Here is a 21,705-nt window from a genome sequence, read left to right as displayed (position 1 = left end):
GATAAAGATTTCCAAAAACAGATGAAAACATTTATTCTTTGAGAGAGGACACTTAATTTTCCAAACAATAAGCCCTAATAGAAACAGCATGAAGCCCTGCTATAAAGACACATGCACACATATGTTTATTACGGCACTATTCACAATAGCAAAGACTTGGAACCAACCCAAATGTCCATCAATGATAGACTGAATTAAGAAAATGTGGTACGTATACATCATGGAATACTATGCAGCCATAAAAAAGGATGAGTTCATGTCCTTTGTAGGGACATGGATGAAGCTGGAAACCATCATTCTGAGCAAACTATCACAAGGACAGAAAACCAAACACCACATGTTCTCACTCATAGGTAGGAATTGAACAATGAGAACACTTGGACATAGGGTGGGGAACATCACACACCGGGGCCTGTGGTGGGGTGGGGGGAGAGGAGAGGGATAGCATTAGGAGATATACTTAATGTAAATGACGAGTTAATGGGTGCAGCACACCAACATGGCATATGTATACATATGTAACAAACCTGCACGTTGTGCACACGTACCCTAGAACTTAAAGTATATAAAAAAAGAAACAGCATGAAGCCAATTAAATCTTTTAAAATTTTACAATCTACAAAATTTTAATCTTGATCATAGGATATAACTTCCACAAACCTTTATAACCTATATAACCTTCATTAATGAGTGGGTTAATGCTTCAAGAAAACCTTGTTAATCTGACACAGGGGTCTATATCCTGGTCTTGCATCAGTGTGCTTTTCACACCAATGGTTAATTTATAAAGAAATATAACTTATTTTATCTCTTAAAATCGTCCCTTACGATCTCATATTCCCACCTCTTCCACGATAGTCCCTGGGCCTTGAGGAGTTGAATGGCTTTAATTTCTGGCCTTGTGCCTGGGGAATGCAATTTATTTTGATTGGCATCTTCTATGGGACCTGAAGATGAGGCTTTCACTGCTGTCAGTGTTTAAGATTTGGACTTGGTGTCCTTTTTACGCCCAGGAGTCAAAACTCTGTAACTTAATGTCACAAGTACTTTAAAAAAACACATATAGAAAGATACATGGAAGTAATAACCTTAATTTGAAAAAAATGTTTTTTAATCTTATTTTTTTTTAACTAAGCAAACCCAAACATAATAATAATGGCATAGGAATTATTTCAATAAAACATAAAATCTGTTAGGCCAGTGACCAAAAGGCAAAAGAAAAGAACTTCTGAAGTATATAGAATATTATGTTTGAAGAAAACATTTCCTTTAGATCTTTAAGAATATATTAGCATTGGATCACAACAAAAAGAACTTGAGAAAAAAACTTATACGAGTCAAAAATGAGTTGAAGGAGAGCGTTATTTCATGCCTTTTAAAAGGGGAGAGAAAACTGAAAATGGTGAGATGCAATAAAAGTTAAACTGTGGATTAACAAAAAATTAAAATCTCTAACAATTTATTAAGAGTAAATCAATCCCTTAAGGAAATTTTGTTGTTCTATTTAATTATTTAGTGTATAAGTGTTGTTTTACATTAAACCCAATCTCTAGAAAGACCATTATAATTTCCCTTTAATTACAGACAACTTGATCATATAAAAGTTTTTGTTTTTGTTTTAAATAAATCCTTTTATATTGTGACTTACACAGACCATTCATGACATGCTTGGACTTTCTGGTTTGTCCTGAATATCCCTCTTTCTTAAAAAACCAGTCATTTTCTTCCAGGTCTAAATTTATCATACAAGGTTCTTTCTTATATAAAATAATTTCTCTTTAAGCTTTCTTTCCAAAAAATACCTCTTTATTTCTATAACATCCTTTACATCTCTCTTATTTCCTGGTTTCTTTTATCTAGTTTTATACGTAACCTTTGAATTAGACAAAAATTGTTAACCTTTTTTAAAAGGACACTTTTTTTAGAAAGAATATTTTCCTACAATACATTTTTATATAAAAATACCCAAATAATGAAATATATATTATTTAATTTAATATAACTTTAGAGTCGAAATTATGACAAGTTTCTCTACAAGTATTTATCCCATTACATTTGCCTATATATTTTATTTTATTGGTTTACCTAGATTGTTTATGAAAATTGCAATAGTCATGATGTAAAGTTATAAAACTCACCATTGCAAAATTCTAACTGAGACAGTGAAAAAGATATGACCTAACTTACTCCATCTTGCTTCTAACTTCCAAGGTGTCCTTGTTCATTCTTGGACTTTGGGAGAAACTTAGTTTAGCTTTGAAACAAAGATGATAACAGTCCTTTCCCAAAACAAACCTCCTTACTGCCTGTGGACTCAACTGCCCAAAACCACAAGATTAGAAGTTATGGTAATTTTACTAAATAATTCAAGATGTAGCTATTTTCATTAAACCAAGATCAATGTCTTATTTATTAAAGATTACACAAGCAAAGATCATTCTGTCTTGGGCTGTGTTTATAGTTTTGTAACTCCTATGCCAAATTTTAACACCTTATAGTATTTGGCAGGGATAGGTATGAAATTACTTGATTGATAAATGCAAACAAAAATGTATGCTGGCAATTCTTAAGACATTTCTAATGTTACTTTACCAATAATTTTAAAGCTAGTTTATTTATTAAAGATTTTACTTAAGTCATGTAAACTTGAAAAAGCATTTGACTAGTCTTTCCTTTTTCTGATGAAGTATTTAAGTGCTTTTATTTCTCTTTAAGCTAATTAGAGCTCCACTATATATTTTCCAGTAGTGAAACTACTGAAAACTTCAGTACACAACACACAAATGCATAGACATATTAGGCATACCAACAGAAGTACATCTTATAGATTCTTTTTTTCCCCTATCCAAGACTTTCAGATTCTTGATAATCTGTTTCACAACCCTAGGCAGCTGTCAGCTAAATAGCCTTAAATTTGCATATTAAAGGAAACAACTCAGATGAAGATCAAATAGCAAAATTTACATCATAAGGTATGGAGAGAAAGAGTGTGGTGTGCTAGATGGAGATTAAAGATGAACACCAAATCAAACATAAAATCATAAAAATCTATCATCAGATTGTATAAAGAGACCAATTTTATTTAGATATGGACTACCTAACTTTTTTTTTTGAGATGGAGTCTCGCTATGTCGCCTAGGCTGGAGTACAATGGTGTGATCTCGGCTGAGTGCAAGCTCCACCTCCCAGGTTCATGCCATTCTCCTGCTTCAGCCTCCTGAGTAGCTGAGACTATGGGCGCCACCCATCATGCTCAGCTAATTTTTTGTATTTTTAGTAGAGATGGGGTTTCACCGTGTTAGCCAGGATGGTCTCAATCTCCTGACCTCGTGATCCACCCACCTGAGCCTCCCAAAGTGCTGAGACTACAGGCATCAGCCACTGCACCTGGCCGGCTACCTATCTTTTAACTGGATCTCTAAGCTCTGGGCAGAGCCCACACTGAATCCTGGGTTTCCAAAAAGGGAGAATTATTATGAGGCTAGACCATGTGATATTTTTACAGTGCACTTAAAAAATTTTTTTTAAACAAACACATTTCTGAGTGTCTAAACTACACTGTTCTTAAAAAATAAAAAACCCAAGAGTAGCTTCTGTTGTAATAATAATTTTAGTCAATAAACCATGTAATGCAATACAAAAGCAAGCAGTTTAAGAGCTGACATGAACTTGTCTGTTTACACTCTTGGCATTCCATAAGGAAAAACAGGTTTCTCCTCCAAAGGGAGTCTGGTACATTTGCCATTTTCTTTAAGGAACCCCAGACTACTGGAAATGATTAAGTCCCTCATGCAGCAGAAGGTGTAAGAGAAAGGAGAGACAGCAGAAGTAAATGAATAAAACAGAACCCAGTCAACTGGGTGCAGAGGGGGAAGGGCAAGGTCCTAGGAGAGAAAAAACAAAAAGACCCAAAACATTAAGGCCTTTTAAATACAAACATACACACATGCACACATACACACACACATCTTGGATGTGAGCTTTTAATTAAGCTGACTTTTAACCATTGAGCTCTCAGTAAAAAAACTTTTTAAAATTCTCATTACTATATTTCAGCTAGGACAAATTGTTGCTATTTCAGAAGCACCAGGTATCAAACCTGAAAGGGCTTGTTTTAGGAACTAAACTCAGGCTGCCGTGGTGGAAAAAAAAGGAGGCAGAACCTTAGCTGTGGAACTGCAGCGTGGGATGACAGCCATTGCTTTCAGTTTGACCTGGCTAACAAAAAGGTGGTCTTGTTATGTAAATAAAGACTCTTTAGCAGTTAAAATTTTAAAAATCTTTCCTCTTTTTTTTTTTTCCCTTTTGCTGGCCATTTCTCTCCCACCACACCACCTTTGTGTGTGTGGTGGAGGTAATTTAGCCACTTCAGAAGGCTTGTTCCCCATAATTTGGAACTTTCCTTTGGATTTGATCAAGTCAGATAGAGTTGATCAAACCCAACGGGAAAAGACTGAAACAACAAAAACAGAAACAAACAACAACAAACAATTAAGCAAAAAAAACAATGACACAACTTATATTAACTTTAGCCAAGAAAAAACCCAATTCAGTAACTTACTTAGGGATGGGCCTCAGGCTGTAGACTGCTCTCTACCATCCTAAAAGCAGGAAAAAAAAAACCAAAAACAAAAACTCAGCTTCTTCTTTGGAAGCAAGTTCAAACTCCATAAAGGAGTTACTCGCCTTCCATCGGAAACAGGAAATCTTGCCTTCCTTGTTGGAAGCAAGTAAAACTTCAAAAAAAGAGGAGTGGTACAGCAAAATAAACTTTAGATCTCAACCAAATTTTGGAAGATCAGGGACTCTCTGGAGGGGGTGCTCTCAGACCTCAGCAAATTGTCCTATTGGTTTGAGCCATAAAGTTAGCTCATGCTGGTACCAAGCACCAATAGGAGAATTGTCAAAGATCAGGGACATTGCCACTCAGAACCCCCTTGTAGTTACTAAAATGTGAACCTGAAGATCTGAGACACATCTCAGTTAATCTGGAAAGTTTATTTTGCCAAGTTGAGGTCACACACCCGTGACACAGCCTCGAGAGGTCCTGACGACATGTGCCCAAAGTGGTCAGAGCACAGTTTGGTTTTATACATTCTAGGGAGACAATCAACACACGCAATATAAACATTGGTTCAGTCTGGAAAGGCAGGACAACTCAAAGCACAGCTGGGAAGACTTGAAGTGGGGAGGGGCCTTCAAGGTCATAGGTAGATATGAGACAAATCGTTGCATTCTTTTGAGTTTCTGATTAGCTTCTCCAAAGGAGGAATCAGATATGCATTTATCTCAGCGAGCAGAGGGGTTGACTTTGAATAGAATGGGGGGCAGGTTGGCCCTAAGGAATTCTGAGCTTGATTTTTCCCTTTAGCTTAGTGATTTTATTTTATTTTATTTTATTTTATTTTATTTTATTTATTTTTTTTTTGAGACGGAGTCTCGCTCTGTCGCCTAGGCTGGAGTGCAGTGGCGCAATCTCGGCTCACTGCAAGCTCCGCGTCCTGGGTTTACGCCATTCTCCTGCCTCAGCCTCCTGAGTAGCTGGGACTACAGGCGCCCGCCACCGCGCTCGGCTAATTTTTTGTATTTTTAGTAGAGACGGGGTTTCACCGTGGTCTCAATCTCCTGACCTTGTGATCCGCCCGCCTCAGCCTCCCAAAGTGCTGGGATTACAGGCGTGAGCCACCGCGCCCGGCCTTAGCTTAGTGATTTTAGGGCAAGATTTATTTACCTTTCACAATGGACATACAATAAACTATATATATTTAAAGTGTATAATTTGATAACCTTTAACATAAGTACAGACTGTGATATCATCATCGCAATAAAAATAAAGAACATGTCCATCACCTCCAAAAGTTTATTGTGCTTCTTGACAATCTGTTCCTCCCCTTTCCTGCCTGCTGATTGGCTTTCTGTGATTACAGCTTGCATTTTATAGAATTTTATATAAATGGAATTGTATATTATATAGTATAGACTTCTTTTAATTTTTTTGAATTTTTACTTAGCATAATTAAACTAATTCCTGCTGTTGTATATTTCAATTGTTTATTCCTTTTTATTGCTAAGTAGTACTCTATTATGTGAATATACTGCAATTTATCTGTAGCTCTGTTGATAAACATTTGGATTGTTTCCAGTTTTGAGCCATTATAAATAAAGCTTCTGAGCATTTTTGTACAAGTCTTTGTATGAGTATCTGCTTTCATTTCATTTAGGTAAATACCTAAGTTTGGGTTGGCTGAATCATATGGTAGTCATATATCTAACTTTTTAAGGAACAACCAAAATTATATTATTTTACATTCCCACCAGCAGTGTATAAGAATTCCAGTTGTTCCAAATCCTTGTCAACACTTGTCCAAATCCTTGTCCAAATCCTTGTCAAAAACTAATGTTTTTAATGTTAGCTGCTCTACTCTTTCCAATATTTTTGTAACCAGTTCCCTAAATTAAAGTACCTCTGTTTAAAACACCTGCAGTGATGTCTTTCTTCCTAGTTGGGTGATGACTCAATACAAGTATTAGGTGACTCAACACTCACTACCTGTTAGATAAATGAATGAATGAGTTATTTACAGGAAAGCTCTCAGGGATATAAAAGGTTGAAAAAGTAAGAGTCATGTCCAGGCGGTCAGAGACTATGATGAAATGACACTGCAAAAACTCTATTTTAAACATAGACACAGAAAGGCAGCAATAAAAGAATCTCTAACAAATACACAGGGGAAGGTTCAGAGGCTTGGAATGGGAACCATTTAAGAGGAGGAAAGAATAGTAAGTAGCTAGCGTTTGAAAAGAGAGGCTAAGTAATGGGAGAGTACAGATGAAAGTCAGGTAATTTAACAAGAAAGAGTGAATAGGAATGGCAATCAATAGAAAAGATAATGGCTTATAAAGATTGGAAAGAGTTTCCAAGAGCAAGTTTGATGAAGGGGGAGTTTAATGGGGACCAATTAGCCTAAAAGTTTAACTGAAGGCGAGAAAATACAAGTGGCTTGCAATAAACTCTGAAGAGTGTATTACAAAGTATGCAGATTATAGGGAAACAAAGGTTGTGAACAGGGACGAGCAGCCCACATGACCTTGGGCAGATTCAGAAATGGATTTGATAGTGACACAGGCACTGGTTCTGTGCCTGTCCAGCCTGTTTCTTCTGGGTAGGTGACTGGGTTGGGTGGGTGGTATGAGTCAGTTTGCTGTAGGCAGATGCACAAGTCCTTCTATCCTGCTGACTAGGGAGGGAGCTGGAGGAGAAGGGGGGACTATTGGCTTTGGAAGGAAAGGAGGACTGTTGCTTGGTGTGTGGAGAAGCTGGACACAATGCTTCCTCCTCGCAACTTCGCCATGTATTTGTTGCTTACCCTTCCTTGTCTTATGAGGTTTCCTGTATATTCACACTGCAGCCCCTACCACCTTTACCCTCGGGAGGATGGGGGCTGTGTTTTCTAGCTCCATTGCTCTTCCACAGCACTAGGAACAATGACAGTAATTCGTTCTTTTCTTTAAACATTTATGGAGCTCCTACTCTGTGTCAGGCTCCAGGGGTAGGAAGATGAAGACATAATTCCTGAGCTCAAGGAGGTCACAGCACAGCAGGAAAGATGGACACATCAGTAGTTCCCTACAAGAGCGTGCGAGAAGTGCTATAAAAGAGGTATTCATCAAGAGGCAAGGAAGTAGGCAAAGCTCTACAGCTGAGCTGGAGCTGGCTTTGGCAGGGGGCTTAAGAACAAGTGGGGGTTTGCCAAGCAGAGAAGGCAGGGGAGGGGGAACAGGGAAGACAGGGAGGGGGAACAACAGGAGAGGTAGGGAGGTTGGAAAGCTCCAGAGAAAAGTGAAGTTTCAGGTTCCTGGCGTGCGGGGACTGAAGCATGGCTGACAGCTAGAGTGGAGGGAGAAGAAGAGTTGCAGCACCTTCCAGCAAGTTGCTCGAACTGGGCCAGAGGATGCTAGGGGAACAGCAGGAAGGGCCCAAGGGAAACAGGTTTTCAGGTTGCAGATTGTAGAGGCAGTGGTAAACAAGCGGTGTTCTTTTTCTATGATTACTCTCTGTATTTGCAAGTTGCACTGCCCACCATCAGCTGGGTATCCTCTGATGTTAGAACTTGACGTCACCTCTGATTGAGAAGGGAAGTAAAAAGGAAGGGGAATACGATAGTTACAGATGAGGCTGGCACTGAACATTGTATTGAAAGAGCCTGATGGGGCAGAAGGGACATGCTGTGTAAGTGTCAGGAAGACACTGGTGTTTGAAATCTTGGGATCTGACCCAGCTGTGACTACACAGAGAAGCTTATGGTAGACATAGGAGCTGAAATGAGAAATCAGTTGGGAGGCGTGTGCAGGGGGAAAAAGTGTGAGGGCCAGACGCACAGTAGTTTTGCCACAAATGGAAAAGGAGGAGGTGGATACAACAGATATTTTAGCAGAAGAACTGGCAGAAATTGGAAGTGATGGTGTGGAGGCCGAATGACAGGAAGGGGTCAGGCCTGCAAGGCAGAGCAGAGGGTGGTGGTCTTGACGGAGACTGGGAATGGAGGGCTGGAGGGAAGCCATGGGTTGATAGGTTGGATCCCTGCCTGTGGAGAAGGCAAATGGAGGTGTTAGGATGTCGCTGGAAACAAGTGCCTTGCACTTAGGAAAGAGACATAAGTAACATGTAGATTTAATCACCAGAAGCACATGCATGGTGGCTGAACACTGGAAAGGGTGAGATTGCTTTAGGAGAATGAGTGAGTGAAGGAACATGAGACAAGGGATGGATGAGACCCGGGAGAATATCAGTGCTCAACGACAGGGTAGGAACAGAAGCCAATAAGGGGTTGCAGAAGGATTTGTCAGGGAGAAAACCCTGCAAAGGAGCATTCCAGGAGAAGCGGGCTCAGCATCGAAGCTGGGTGGGGGCTGGAGGGAAGGCTTTGGGTTTGGCATTCAGGATGTCATGGGTGAGCAAGGGCTGGCATGGGTGGCAGAAAACGTGACAGCAGAGGACGCAGATGCAGGCCAGTCTTGCAAGGACAGAAGGCAGGTCCTGGCACGAGAAAAAGGCTGGTATCGGCTGAAGGGTGGCGTAGACTTGAGCATAAGGGAAATGAAGGAACCAAGTGTAGTAACATAAGGGGAGAAAGTCACAAGCCAAGGGGAGGGATGAGTCTTCTAGTGCCTCTGACAAACAGGAGGGAAGGTAGAGAAAGGTCTGGGGGTGGTGGGCAGGCACTGGAGCCCGGTCAGGAGATGGACAGCTAAATCACCCAGTCAGAGGCAGGGAGGAAGAAACCAGGCATTAGAAAGGATCATTTAGATGCAAAACTTTACAAACCTCATATTCAATGTATTAAATTCTCTTTTCACTTTTTCCTTCTTCATATTTTATTTTAAAAATATTTTGATACTTTAATAAAGCAGGCTTGTTTTTATTTCTCTCAGTGCTAGGTAATGGAAATCCAGACCTTGAAATAACAGGCACTTTCAATTGCTGGGGAAAAAAATCATAGCTAGTTAAGGAGAAGGAAATATATCCCTCTTTCCCTAACCGAAACAAATAAAACTAAATGAAAACATAAAATGCTCTTCTACATCATTTAACTCTGGTTGCCAATGTTATTAACATTTCTAATACAAGAGTTTTACAATGGATCTGAACTTCCGAGACTGTTGCTATGGCTTGTGGAAGTAATCTGTAGCTTCTGTGAAGGCTGTAATTCTCACTGATCTTGCTTTAAAATGTGTTGCTCTGGTAAAATTCCATTTGAGATCTGTTTTCCGGAAGGTATGGGTACCTGTGCATCTTCTCCACTAAGTCAGAGGATGATGATGAGCACTTTCACCATATCTTATTTGCACAAAGGTAAAATTATAATAATAATAAACTAAAACCTATGACTCTTTGGGGTCTCTTATTTAAACAAAGAGTTTGAAAGAATAACTCGTCTAAATTAATGTTTAAGTATTTTATAATTAAATGTTTGAGAAGACACGTGAGAAATGAAAACATGACTAAGCTGGGGGTTGAGGTCATGTCAACGGAGACGCCCTGCGTAACTGTGAACCATGCTTTACAGTTTTGCACAGCTGCAGGGGCAGGTGAAGAAGATTCTGGGGGCCCAAGGAGGCATAAAAGGGGCTCTGAAACTGAAGTCAAAGGGCTAGAGGACCTCTTCTTTCCAGTCGGATCTTTGATAGAGAGTCTTGGGCCACCTCCACGAGTCATGACGAAGGAAAACCAGCACCAAGGGGAGCTTCTTCCTACTCTTGCTCTTTGGAAGCCGTTAGGGAGCTGGCTCGCTGATGACTGCACGGCTCTCTCTGTTTGCAGAGACAAGCTGCTTATCCACCTCAGCAGGATGGCCCCTTTGAGTCATTTTTTCAATAGTGAAGATAAAGTCACAGAGACTCAGCCATTCTCTCTGACCAAAACCTTCTCTTGGTGCCACGAACATGTCTCTTTGAGATGCTGGATGGATCTCAAGGAGCAATCTGAAGCTGGAAGTGGGAGAATTAGTTAAACAGCTCCATTGGAAACTGAGATGCAATCATTAGCTTTGGTACCATTTCAGGAATTCAGACGCATGATTTTTTTCTACAGTTCTTTCCGTGAACCTCCATCACAAACAACCACCTACTCTCAGGAGAAGGTTTCTCTGGATGTAGTCCCCAGATCACCTGCTTCAGAAACATCTGGGGGAATGAATGAAAAATGCAGGTTCCTGGGCCTCATTCCACACTCTCAATCAGTATTGCCCGGTGCTGTGCACAGGAATCTGAATGGTAAACTTTTTAGAAGATTCTGCTACAATCGGAGTTTGAGAATCCCTGCTTATAGGTGAGAATCTCAGTTCGAGTAGAACTAGGCAATTTCTTATGTTTGCTCAACGGCTCATTCTCAGCCTGCTTTGGATCCCTTCTGCCTTCTGCCTTCTGCCTGTAGCCGGCATGATCCTGGGCTCTCCTCTCACCATCCCTATAGGGATGCTCAGGACATGAAAAGGTATTTTTCATACTGGTTCTGAAAAAACACAAAGAGAAGTCTTATGCCAAAAATAGATAAATAACTGACAACTTCCATGAAGGCAAGTGAAACATCTTGGGTGACCCGAGCCACAGCCCAGCTCCATCTCTGCTGCTGTGATCCATGCTATCTATGTGCAGTTATCCGAGCACTTTAAATACCATTCGTGCGCTTGTTTAAGCAGCCCTGGTGGATGGGAAGTTTCAAGGAGCCTTTTATGACCAGAATGTCTCATTTAGAGAGGCAGAATGCAAACCAAGCTTTGCTGGCTCCTCTGCTCTGTGGGCATCCTGGCCTTTTCGTTTTATGATCCACCAAGAATAACTTGCACGGTGCTCCAACTCCCTGTTAGTCAGATGTCACCAGCTCACTTTTTCATCCCAGTTCTATACTTTAATGCCATTTAGCAACGATCTTCCTTGGGATCCTGTGTTTTTATTGCCCATCATGATACCACAGGAGCATGTTTTCCAGAACGCACTGAAGCATACATATGACTCACTATGGAGGAAGGCATCAGTTCGCAGGAAATAAAGCTGAACTATGACAACACATTTATTCCTCCATACAAGTAGAAAATTAGTTATTTTCTATTCGGAGAGTCTGCAGATGAATTCATGGGCTGACTCAGTTTCTTACTGTGTGAAGACTACACGATTCTTGCAATTATAACTACCCAGCTATAATATCTGACACCACTATATTTATCAGAAAGCACAAATCCAAGTCTTAAGTCCACACCATGCCATCAAGCATCTTTATGAAAAGATTCTGGGTTATCTTGAAATGGATCAACAAAAGGAAAATTAGGATTTATTTTTCTTTCACATCAGCCCTGAAACGTTCAGTCTATTACTTCCTTTGGACATTTGGAATCCACAAACCAAAATCAAGATCGCCAATATTTGAAGTTGTCTATTTTATATGCATGATTACATTAGTTATTTTATTCATAAAGAGACCCCAGCTTTAGGTTCTTTGGTCTAGGAGACAAAACCAATCACTGTGAAGGCCTGGTCGCTGAAAAGCAGGTAGAAGAAGGCACACCAACGGGGAACCTTGAGACCCAAAGATTGACATGGTGGTGAGTTCCTTGGGCTTTTGACCAGGTACTGGAGAAGTCAGTGACCCAGAAATGTCAACAAGTTTCTTCTTTTCTTTCTTTTCTTTTCTTTTCGTTTTTTTTCTTTTCTTTTCTATTTTTATTTTTATTTTTTTGAGACAGGTTCTCACTCTGTTGCCTAGGTTGGAACGCAGTGGCACAATCTTGGCTCACTGTAACCTTTGCCTCCTGGGTTCAGGCGATTCTCATGTCTCAGCCTCCGAGTAGCTGGGATTACAGCTGTGCGCCACCATGCCTGGCTAACTTTTGTATTTTTAGTAGAGATGGGGTTTCGCCATGTTGGCCAGGCTGGACTCAAACTCCTGGCCCCAAGTGATCTGCCTACCTCAGCCTCCCAAAGTGTTGGGATTACAGATGTGAAGCCCTGTGCCCAGCCAAATGTCAACAAATTTCTGATCAAAAAAGAAAAGCTTGGGAGGCCGAGGTGGGTGGATCACGAGGTCAGGAGATCGAGACCATCCTGGCTAACATGGTGAAACCTCATCTCTACTAAAAATACAAAAAAATTAGCCGGGTGTGGTGGCGGGCCCCTGTAGTCCCAGCTACTCGGGAGGCTGAGGCAGGAGAATGGCATTAACCCGGGAGGCGGAGCTTGCAGTGAGCTGAGATCATGCCACTGCTCTCCAGCCTGGGCAACAGAGTGAGACTCTGTCTCAAAAAAAAAAAAGTCTAATTTATTCTAAGTATGCAAGGATGTAAGGATGGTTCAACATTTGAAATTTATTCATTGTAATCTACCATGTAAAAAGGTCTAGGAAGAAAGAAACCACATGATTATATCAATCAATGCATTAAAACACTTGACAAAATTCAACACTCATTCATGACAAAAACAAAAAAACCTAGAAAAATAGGAAAAGTGGGGAGCTTCCTCAATTCATGAAAGGTATCAAATAAAAACTTACAGCTAACATTATATTTAATGATGAAAGGCTGAAAGTTCCTTCTAAAATCAAGAACAAGCCAAGCATGTCTGTTTTTACCACTCTTATTCAACATAGTGTTACAAAATCTAGCCAGTGCAATAAGGCAAGAATAAGAAATAAAAGACAACATATAGATTGGAAAGAAAGAAAGAAAACTGTCCTTGTTTTCAGAGGACATGGTTGTCTGTTCAGAATATCTCAAGGAATAAAAAAACAAAGGCTCTTAAAACTAACAAGCAAGGCCAGAAGCAGTGGCTCATGCCTGTAATCCCAGCACTTTGGGAGGCCAAAGTCGGGAGTTCAAGACCAGCCTGACAAACCCCGTCTTTACTAAAAAAAACAAAAAAAACCAAAAAAAAACCCAACAAAAAAAAACAAAACTAGCCAGGCGTAGTAGTGCATGCCTGTAATCCCAGCTACTTGGGAGGCTGAGGCAGAAGAATCGCTTGAACCCAGGAGGCGGAGGTTGTGGTGAGCCGAGATTGTGCCACTGCACTCCAGCCTGGGCAACAAGAGCAAGACTCCATCTCAAAAACAAACAAACAAACAAAAACTAACAAGCAAGTTCAGGAAAGTGACAGAATGCAAGGTAAACATGAAAAGGTTTTTCTATATGCTTGCAATAAACAAGTGGACACCAGAATTAAGAATACAATACCATTTACAACTGCTGAAAAAACAAAACACCAAGGTGTAAATCTAACAAAACAGATACAGGATTTGGATGCTGACAAGTACAAAGTGCTGATGAGAGAAACCAAAGAAATTCTAAATAAGTGGAGACACATCATGTTCATGGGTTAAAAGACTCAGCATAGTAAAGATGTCAATTCTCTTCAAATTGATATCAAAGTTCCAGCAAGAATTTTTGTATAGACAAGTTTATATTGCAATGTAAAGAAACTAGAACTGCTAAAATGACTTAGATAAAGAAGAATAAAGCAGGAAGAATGCATTTAACCAATCTCTAGACTTCTTTTTTAGCTACGGCAATCTAGAATGTGTGGCATCAACAGAGAGATAAACACAGAGGTCAAGGGAACAGAATAGAGAACCCAGAAAGAGGTCTACATAAATATGCCCAACTATTTTTTGACAAAGATGCAAAAGCAATTCTATGGAGGAAAGATGGCCTTTTCTTTTTTTTCTTTTTTTACTTTTATTTTAGGTTTAAGAGTACATGTGCAGGTTTGTTATACAAGTAAACTCAAGCTACGGAGATTTATTATATAGATTATTTTGTCACCCAGGTACTAAGCTTAGTACCCGTTAGTCATTTTTTCAGATCTTCTCTCTCCTCCCACCCTCCACCCTCAGGTAGGCCCCAATGTCTGTTGTTCCCTTCTTTGTGTCCATGTGTTCTCATCATTTAACTCCCACTTAGAAGTGGAAACACTCAGTATTTGTTTTTTCGTTCCTGCATTAGTTTGCTAAGGATAATGGCCTCCAGCTCCATCCATATTTCTGCAAAGAACATGCCCTCATTCTTTTTTATGGCTGCATAGTATTCCATGGTGTATATGTACCACATTTTCTTTATCCTGTTTGCCATTGATGGGCATTTAGGTTGATTCCATGTCTTTGCCTTTGTAAATAGTGCTGCAATGAATATACGTGTGCATGTGTCTTTATGGTAGAACAATTTCTATTCCTTTGGGTATATACCCAATAATGGTATTGCTGGCTTGAATATAAGTTCTGTTTTTAGTTCTTTGAGGAAATGCCACACTGCTTTCTACAATGTTTGAACTAATTTACATTCCCACCAACAGTGTATAAACATTCCCTTTTCTCTGCAACATTGCCAGCAAAAAATAGCCTTTTCAACAAAGGATGCTGGAGCAATTGAGTACCTATAGGCAAAAAAGTGACCATCAGTCTAAGTCTCATGCCTTACCCAAAAGCTAACTCAAATTAGGTACTGGATCTAAATGTAAAATGTAAACCTATAAAACATTTAGGAGAAAAAAATCAGAGAAAATATTCAAGGGCTAAAGCTAGGCAAAGAATTCTTATACTTGAAACTGAAACCATGAGTCCTAAAATAAAAAACTGATGAATTGGATTTCATCAAAAGTAAAGACTTTTGCTAAACACCTTACAAAGGGACAAAAAGGCAAGTCAACAGACTAGAGGAAAATATTTGAAAACCACATATTAGATAAAGGACTGTATTAGTCCATTTTCACACGGCTATAAAAAATACCTGAGACTGGGTAATTTATGAAGAAAAGAGGTTTAATTGACTCACAGTTCCACATGGCTGGGGAGGCCTCAGGAAACTTACAATCATGGCAGAAGACAAAGGGGAAGCAAGGACCTTCTTCACATGGTGGCAGGAGAGAGAAGAGTGAGGAGCAAACGGGGAAGAGCCCCTTATAAAACCATCAGATCTCATGGTAACTCATTCACTACTATGAGAACAGCATGGGGAAACCGCCCCCATGATCCAACCACCTCCTTCCCACCACACATGGTGATTACAGTTTGAGATGAGATTTGTATGGGGACATAGAGCCAAACCATATCAAGGACTAATATTTAGAATATATAAAGAACTCTCAAAGCCCAATAATAAACAGAAATTCCAATTAGAACATGAGAAAAAGGAAAAGACTACTACAGATGCCAATTAAGCACATGAAAAGTATTGGATATCATTAGCCATGAAGGAAGGATGAAGCTATTTATTGAGGGCTGGCATGGCAGGTATTGTATTAGGCATTTGTGGGGATATAGAGATGAATTAGACAAGGATCTTGCCCTCAAGTAATTCACAGTCTACTAGGGGAGGGAAGTTCTAAGACAAATATGATGTCAAGACAGTGATAAGTGTCCCAACTGGGAGAAAATAATGTCGCCTAGAGTTTCTAGCTGACATGCATCAGGAAAGACATCGTGTTGACATTTGGCACAAAGAACGGGTAGGATCTGGGCAAGAGAAAATATGATGAAAAGACATTTCGGATGTAGAGAGAGGCAGGAGCAAGTGTTGGAGTTAGGACAGTGTAGGGTTTGTTTGGGCTGGTGTCCTCAGATAAGAAAGGTAACACTGAGCTGGGAAATGAGGCTGGAAAGGTGAGTTAGAGTCAGAGCCAGGAGGACTGTGAAAATATTCGTTTGAAATGTGCTCCTTATGTCAAAATCAGCATGATCTATTTTGATTACCTATGAAAAGCCTTTCCTCAGGTAATGATTCCATAAACTGAAAGCCCTTCTATTCCTAGGCTGCCACTGTGAACTTTGAAAGATTCCAGTTGCTGATTCCATCACTCTGATGGCTGATAAAATGTGGAGATTGGAGCTAATGAAGGAAAGCTCAGGACAAAAGGAATATGTATCCATCTTCTCAAAAAACATTTGCTCCAATAGATCATCCACCTACCACAGACAGAGTCACATCAAGCAGCATATCCACAGGAAGGCCTCTTTCAATCATTTGATTTCCAAGCTTCTCTTTTAAAACGCAGACATTCTTAGCAGTTTGAGATTGGACTGGAGAGAAGGTGGTTTGAATAATTTACAGTTATGCTTTTAAAAAATTGACCATATGTTTCTATAGTACCCTGTTTCATTTGCAAGCTTTTAGAAAATCCATCAGATTAGAGGGTAAGAAAAAGATCAGACACGTCTCTCAAGGAAGGTACAATCACTCTGTTTTTGGCATGTCCACTGGAAGTTTCAAACACATAACTTCAAACTACGTAACAGGTATGCTATGCCAAGCATGCATGGGAACTAGATCCTGGAAGCTTATATCAGGCAAAGCTTAAATTAAATAAGGACTATCAATTAGATTACCTTCTCATCAAGCCCAGGAAAAAAATCAGTGTCAAATTTGCATAGGAGAGTATCTGACCTTCCAACCTTATGTTATGGCATAGGAGAGTATTATACATAGAATATTGCTTCTCAAAATGTAATGTGCACCCAAATTACTTGCAGATCTTGTTGAACCTGTAGATTAGGTCTGAGTGGGGCCCATGAGGACATGAGCAACACAATAAACCAACTGGACCAAACAAACATATTCAGAGCACCTACCATTACAGAGCACACTTTCTTCTCAAATGCACACAGGACATTTTCTAGGACAGATCATATTTTAAGCAACAAGTTAAGTTTCAACAGATTTTAAAAACAGATATCATACAAAGTACCTTCTCTGGCTACAATGGGATGCAATTAGAAATCAATAAAGAAGGCAAATTTTTAAATATCCCTCTAAATTAACAACAACAAAAAAATCCCACAACTTCTGGCCCAGGACCTGACACACAGTAGACACTCAACACATGATAACAGGTCACATTTGGGTTGAGTGGGCATGATCATTACGAAAGAGAATCTGCTTGCCATGTGTTTACAACTTGAGAGAGGAGGGAGTTGTGAGTTGCTGTTTTCATACATAGTTAAAGAGAAACATTATCAGTTTCCCATGTGATTGGATCATGGTGGCGGTTTCCCCCAGGCTGTTCTCGTGATAGTGAGTGAGTTCTCAGGAGATCTGATGGTTTTATAAGGGGCTCGTCCCCCTTTGCTTTCTCTCAGCATTGTTTCCCAGCTCAGTGTTCCCCTTCTTACCTGAGAGCACCAGCCCAATCAACCCTACACAGTCCCAACTCCAACACTTGCTCCTGCCTTTCTCTACACCTGAAATGTCTTCTCTTCACATCTCCTGTTGCCCAGATCCTATGCATTCTTAGTGTCAAATGTCAACACAATGTCTTTCCTGATGCATGTCAGCTAGAAACTCTAGACGACATTATTTTCTCCCTTTTGGGACATTTATCAGTGATAAAATATTATCATTGTTTTCCCGCTTTTCCCATGGGGGGAAGTCCCAAGGTATTCACTTGCTCTTCAGGGATGGTCACATACCCTTAAGGGCTATTCTTGGCTCACATACACATGCTTCTTTTTGTTGGATCTTAACATTTTATGTATTTTAATAGTTGGCTTCACATTAAGCAGCATATCCACACACAGGGCTATTTCAGAGAACAATCAATGAACGTAAAGCAACTTAAAATGATGGTACAAAATGAATACAAACAGTTGCCTAAAATTTTTTCTTTTCTTTCTCATATTTTACTCTATATGTACACAGCAAGAAGGGGCTAGTGCTGTCTTCTGATTACAGTGGAGAGGTTTGGGGAGCCGCAGAGGATAGGTCACTTTGTCCATGATCCTCCAGCAGGTCAGTAGTAAATAGGCACTGCAGTGGCTTTTACCAGGGCAAAGTAGTTAAGCCGTATGGCTGTAATTCCCCTTTCTTTGTGGCCGCTGGAGGCACGTGTGTGAGGCTGGAAGTGAAGTAGTAGGAAGGTGGTGGTGAGGTGTCAGGCGCGGGTGCAGCCCATGAACGGTGCTGCGGCTCTGCGGGCACACCTTGGGGTGCGGCAGCAGCTGACCCACAGCTCTTCCAGTCCTGCTGAATTTCTCCTCCGGATTCTCTGCCTCCTGGGCCAGGTACATATTTAGCTCTGTGGCAAAGGGCACCAGCCTTTCCCGCTGGTTGAACGCATCATCCAAGTCTGCGATGTGGAGGCAGAGAGGAGGTAGATGCTGGTGGGAGTCCCTCCTTGTGGATCCCAGCCTGTCCCTGCCTGCCCTCATGTTACATTCTTCTTTTCTTTCTTGAGATTTATTACAGGCCAAAGCCCCATAATAGGTCTCATACTCCATATCACTCCTAGTGGCCATGTGCTTCTTTTATTGAACTCTGATGGATATATGAGCAAAATCAATATTTTCCTTTTTTTTTTTTGAGACAGAATCTCACTCTGTCGCCCAGCCTGGAGTGCAGTGGTGCAATCTCGGCTCACTGCAAGCTCCGCCTCCCAGGTTCCCGCCATTCTCCTGCCTCAGCCTCCCAAGTAGCTGGGACTACAGGTGCCTGCCACCACACCCGGCTAGTTTTTTGTATTTTTAGTAGAAATGGGGTTTCACCGTGTTAGCCAGGATGGTCTCTATCTCCTGACCTCGTGATCTGCCCACCTCGGCCTCCCAAAGTGCTGAGATTACAGGTGTGAGCCACCACACCTGGCTGATTTTCCGTTTTTTTCTAAACGTTGTCATCAATGCTAACTCACTAGAACTGAGAAACTCAAACTTTGAGGGATCCAGAGATCATCCAACGGGGGAGATATAGGTATACCACAAAAAACAAACAAACAAAACGGGGAAAAATTCACCAGAACAACAAAACACAACATTTTAAATATAGAATTTTGGTACTGTGATTCTTTTGCTTCTTTTATGGCTTTTGGTTTTTTCTCTCAATGCCATGATGAAACTTTTAGAAATTCAGCTAAGTAAAAAGAAAACAATTAAAGCAAAAACTTAATCCCATCACTCACGTATAACCGTGGTTAGCACTCTGTTCATTATCTTCCTGACATATGCTATGCCTACAGACAAGGTCATTCAAAAAGAATTAAACACTTTTAAAAATGTAATATTCAGTAAAATGTCAGAATACATAGTCAAAAGCAGTTTATAAAGGAACTGTCACAGCTATTTCTCTAATCTTACTTACAATTGTCCCCTTTACGCCTCCCATGTCACCTGATGGTTAAGCACAGACTATCTGTAGCATATCTCTGTCAAGGGTTGAAATGGCCTCCTCGATGTACTCCTTCATTTCTGCAAGAGGAAGTAAGGGGAGAGATCTTTGGTTATCTCCCAGGAAGTCTCCAGTTTGTGTATCATCTAGTCTCTGAGTGACATAATTTTGAAAGTTCAATTCTTTTTAAATTACCACATATCAGCCGGGTGCAGTGGCTCATGCCTATAATCCCAGCACTTTGGGAGGTCAAAGAGGGGTGGATCACCTGAGGTCAGGAGTTTGAGACCAGCCTGGCCAACATGGTGAAACCCCATCAATACTAAAATACAAAAAAAAAAAAATACAAAATACGAAAAAAAAAAAAAATTTGCTGGGTGTGGTGGCAGGTGCCTGTAATCTCAGCTACTTTAGGAGGCTGAGGCCGGAGAATTGCTGGAACCCTGGAGGCAGAGGTTGCAGTGAGCAGAGATCGCGCCATTGCACTCCAGCCAGGGTGACAGAGGGAGACTGTCTCCGGAAAAAAAAAAAAAAAAAAAAAAAAAAAGAATCTTCCTAAAACAAAGGGGAACACACTATGCATATACTGTTGTGTATTTGTATTCTACATAAACAAGAAAAGATGTTCATGATCTATTATTTTTTTAGATAAGCATTTTAACATCAAAATACATAGATTCACTACATCTTTATCAGCTTTATTGGGGTTTAATTGACAAATAGAAATTGTATATATTTAGCTGGGTGCAGTGGCTCATGCCTCTAATCCCAGCACTTTGGGAGGCTGAGACAGGACAACTGTTTGAGCTCAGGAGTTCAAGACTAGCCTGGGTGACATTGTCTCTACATTGTCTCTACAAAAAAATCAAAAAATGAGCCGGGCATGATGGCATGTGCCTGTAGTCCCAGCTACTTAAGAGGCTGAGGTGGGAGGATTGCTTGAGCCCAAGAGGCTGAGGCTGCAGTGAGCCATGATCGTGCCACTGCACTCCAGCCTGGGCAACTGAGTGAGACCCTGTCTCAAAAAAAATAAAATAAAAAGGAAATTGTATATATTTAAAGTATACAACTTGATGCTTTGATATACATATGCATTATAAAATGATCATTACAATCAAGCTATTTAACATTGCTATTACTTCACATTTCACATATTCACACTCAGTGAATTTCAGTTATACAATATGGTACTCTTAACTGTAGTCATTATGATCCAGAATTTACACATCTTACTAACTGAAATTTTGTATCCTTTGATCACTGAATTGTTTTCTAATGTTTTTATTATAAAATAAAAATAGACACAATAGTCCCCCACATCTGCTCTTTATCTTTCCAAAGTTTCAGTTACCCATGGTCAACTGTGGTCCAAATATATTAAATGGAAAATTCCAGAAAGAAACAATGCATACCTTTTAAACTGCATGCCATTCTGAACAGCATGATGAAATCTTATGCCATTCCACTCTGCCCCATACAGAAGGTGAATCATCCCTTTGTCCAGTATGTCCACACAGTGTACACTACCTGCTCCTCACTCACTCCATGCCCATCTTGGTTATCAGATTGAAAAAACATAGTATATGGGTGGGTACTAACCACAGTTTCAGGTATCTACTGGGGGTCCTGAAATGAATGCCCTGAGGATGATGGGGGATCTACTATATAGAAAACCACACAATTAAAACATACAGTTTATTGAATTATTATAAGGTAAACACCACCCAAGTTAAGAACTTTGTCAGTCAGTCCTCTCACTCTTTATCATTTACCACTATCCTGACGTTTAAGGTAATCATATCTTTGTGTTTTTTCATAGTTCCTTCACCCAAATATGTATTCCGAGTTCAGGGTCACAACCATGACCCTCAACATGGAAGAAAGGAAATGCAGATGCAATCGATAAAAACTGAAAAGCTCTAGTCTTAAATTAAAGTTGGAAGTAACAGTATGAACTTTTGAAGTATACTTATAGGTACGTATGTATGTATTTTCTATATATATTCTCTCTATATATTTTCTTAGCTTGGATGAAAAGGCAGAAAGACAACGTGAAACCTACTAACAATGAACT

General features: G+C 40.1%; 2 protein-coding genes across 2 annotated transcripts in view; both read right to left on the bottom strand.

Moving 5' to 3' along the window:
* PDCL3 (phosducin like 3) overlaps positions 1-21,705 on the bottom strand; it is a 449,125-nt gene that overhangs the window by 103,073 nt on the left and 324,347 nt on the right. The window lies entirely within an intron of this gene.
* LOC126933813 (uncharacterized) overlaps positions 19,634-21,705 on the bottom strand; it is a 35,114-nt gene continuing 33,042 nt past the window's right edge. The window contains exon 6 of the mRNA XM_050753976.1: positions 19,634-19,711. The gene's annotated coding sequence lies outside the window, so the exon portion shown is untranslated. The remainder of the gene's footprint in view (positions 19,712-21,705) is intronic.

Source organism: Macaca thibetana, chromosome 13, assembly GCF_024542745.1.
Source record: "Macaca thibetana thibetana isolate TM-01 chromosome 13, ASM2454274v1, whole genome shotgun sequence".
Taxonomy (NCBI): Eukaryota; Metazoa; Chordata; class Mammalia; order Primates; family Cercopithecidae; genus Macaca; species Macaca thibetana.
This window is presented reverse-complemented; position numbering and strand designations above follow the sequence as displayed.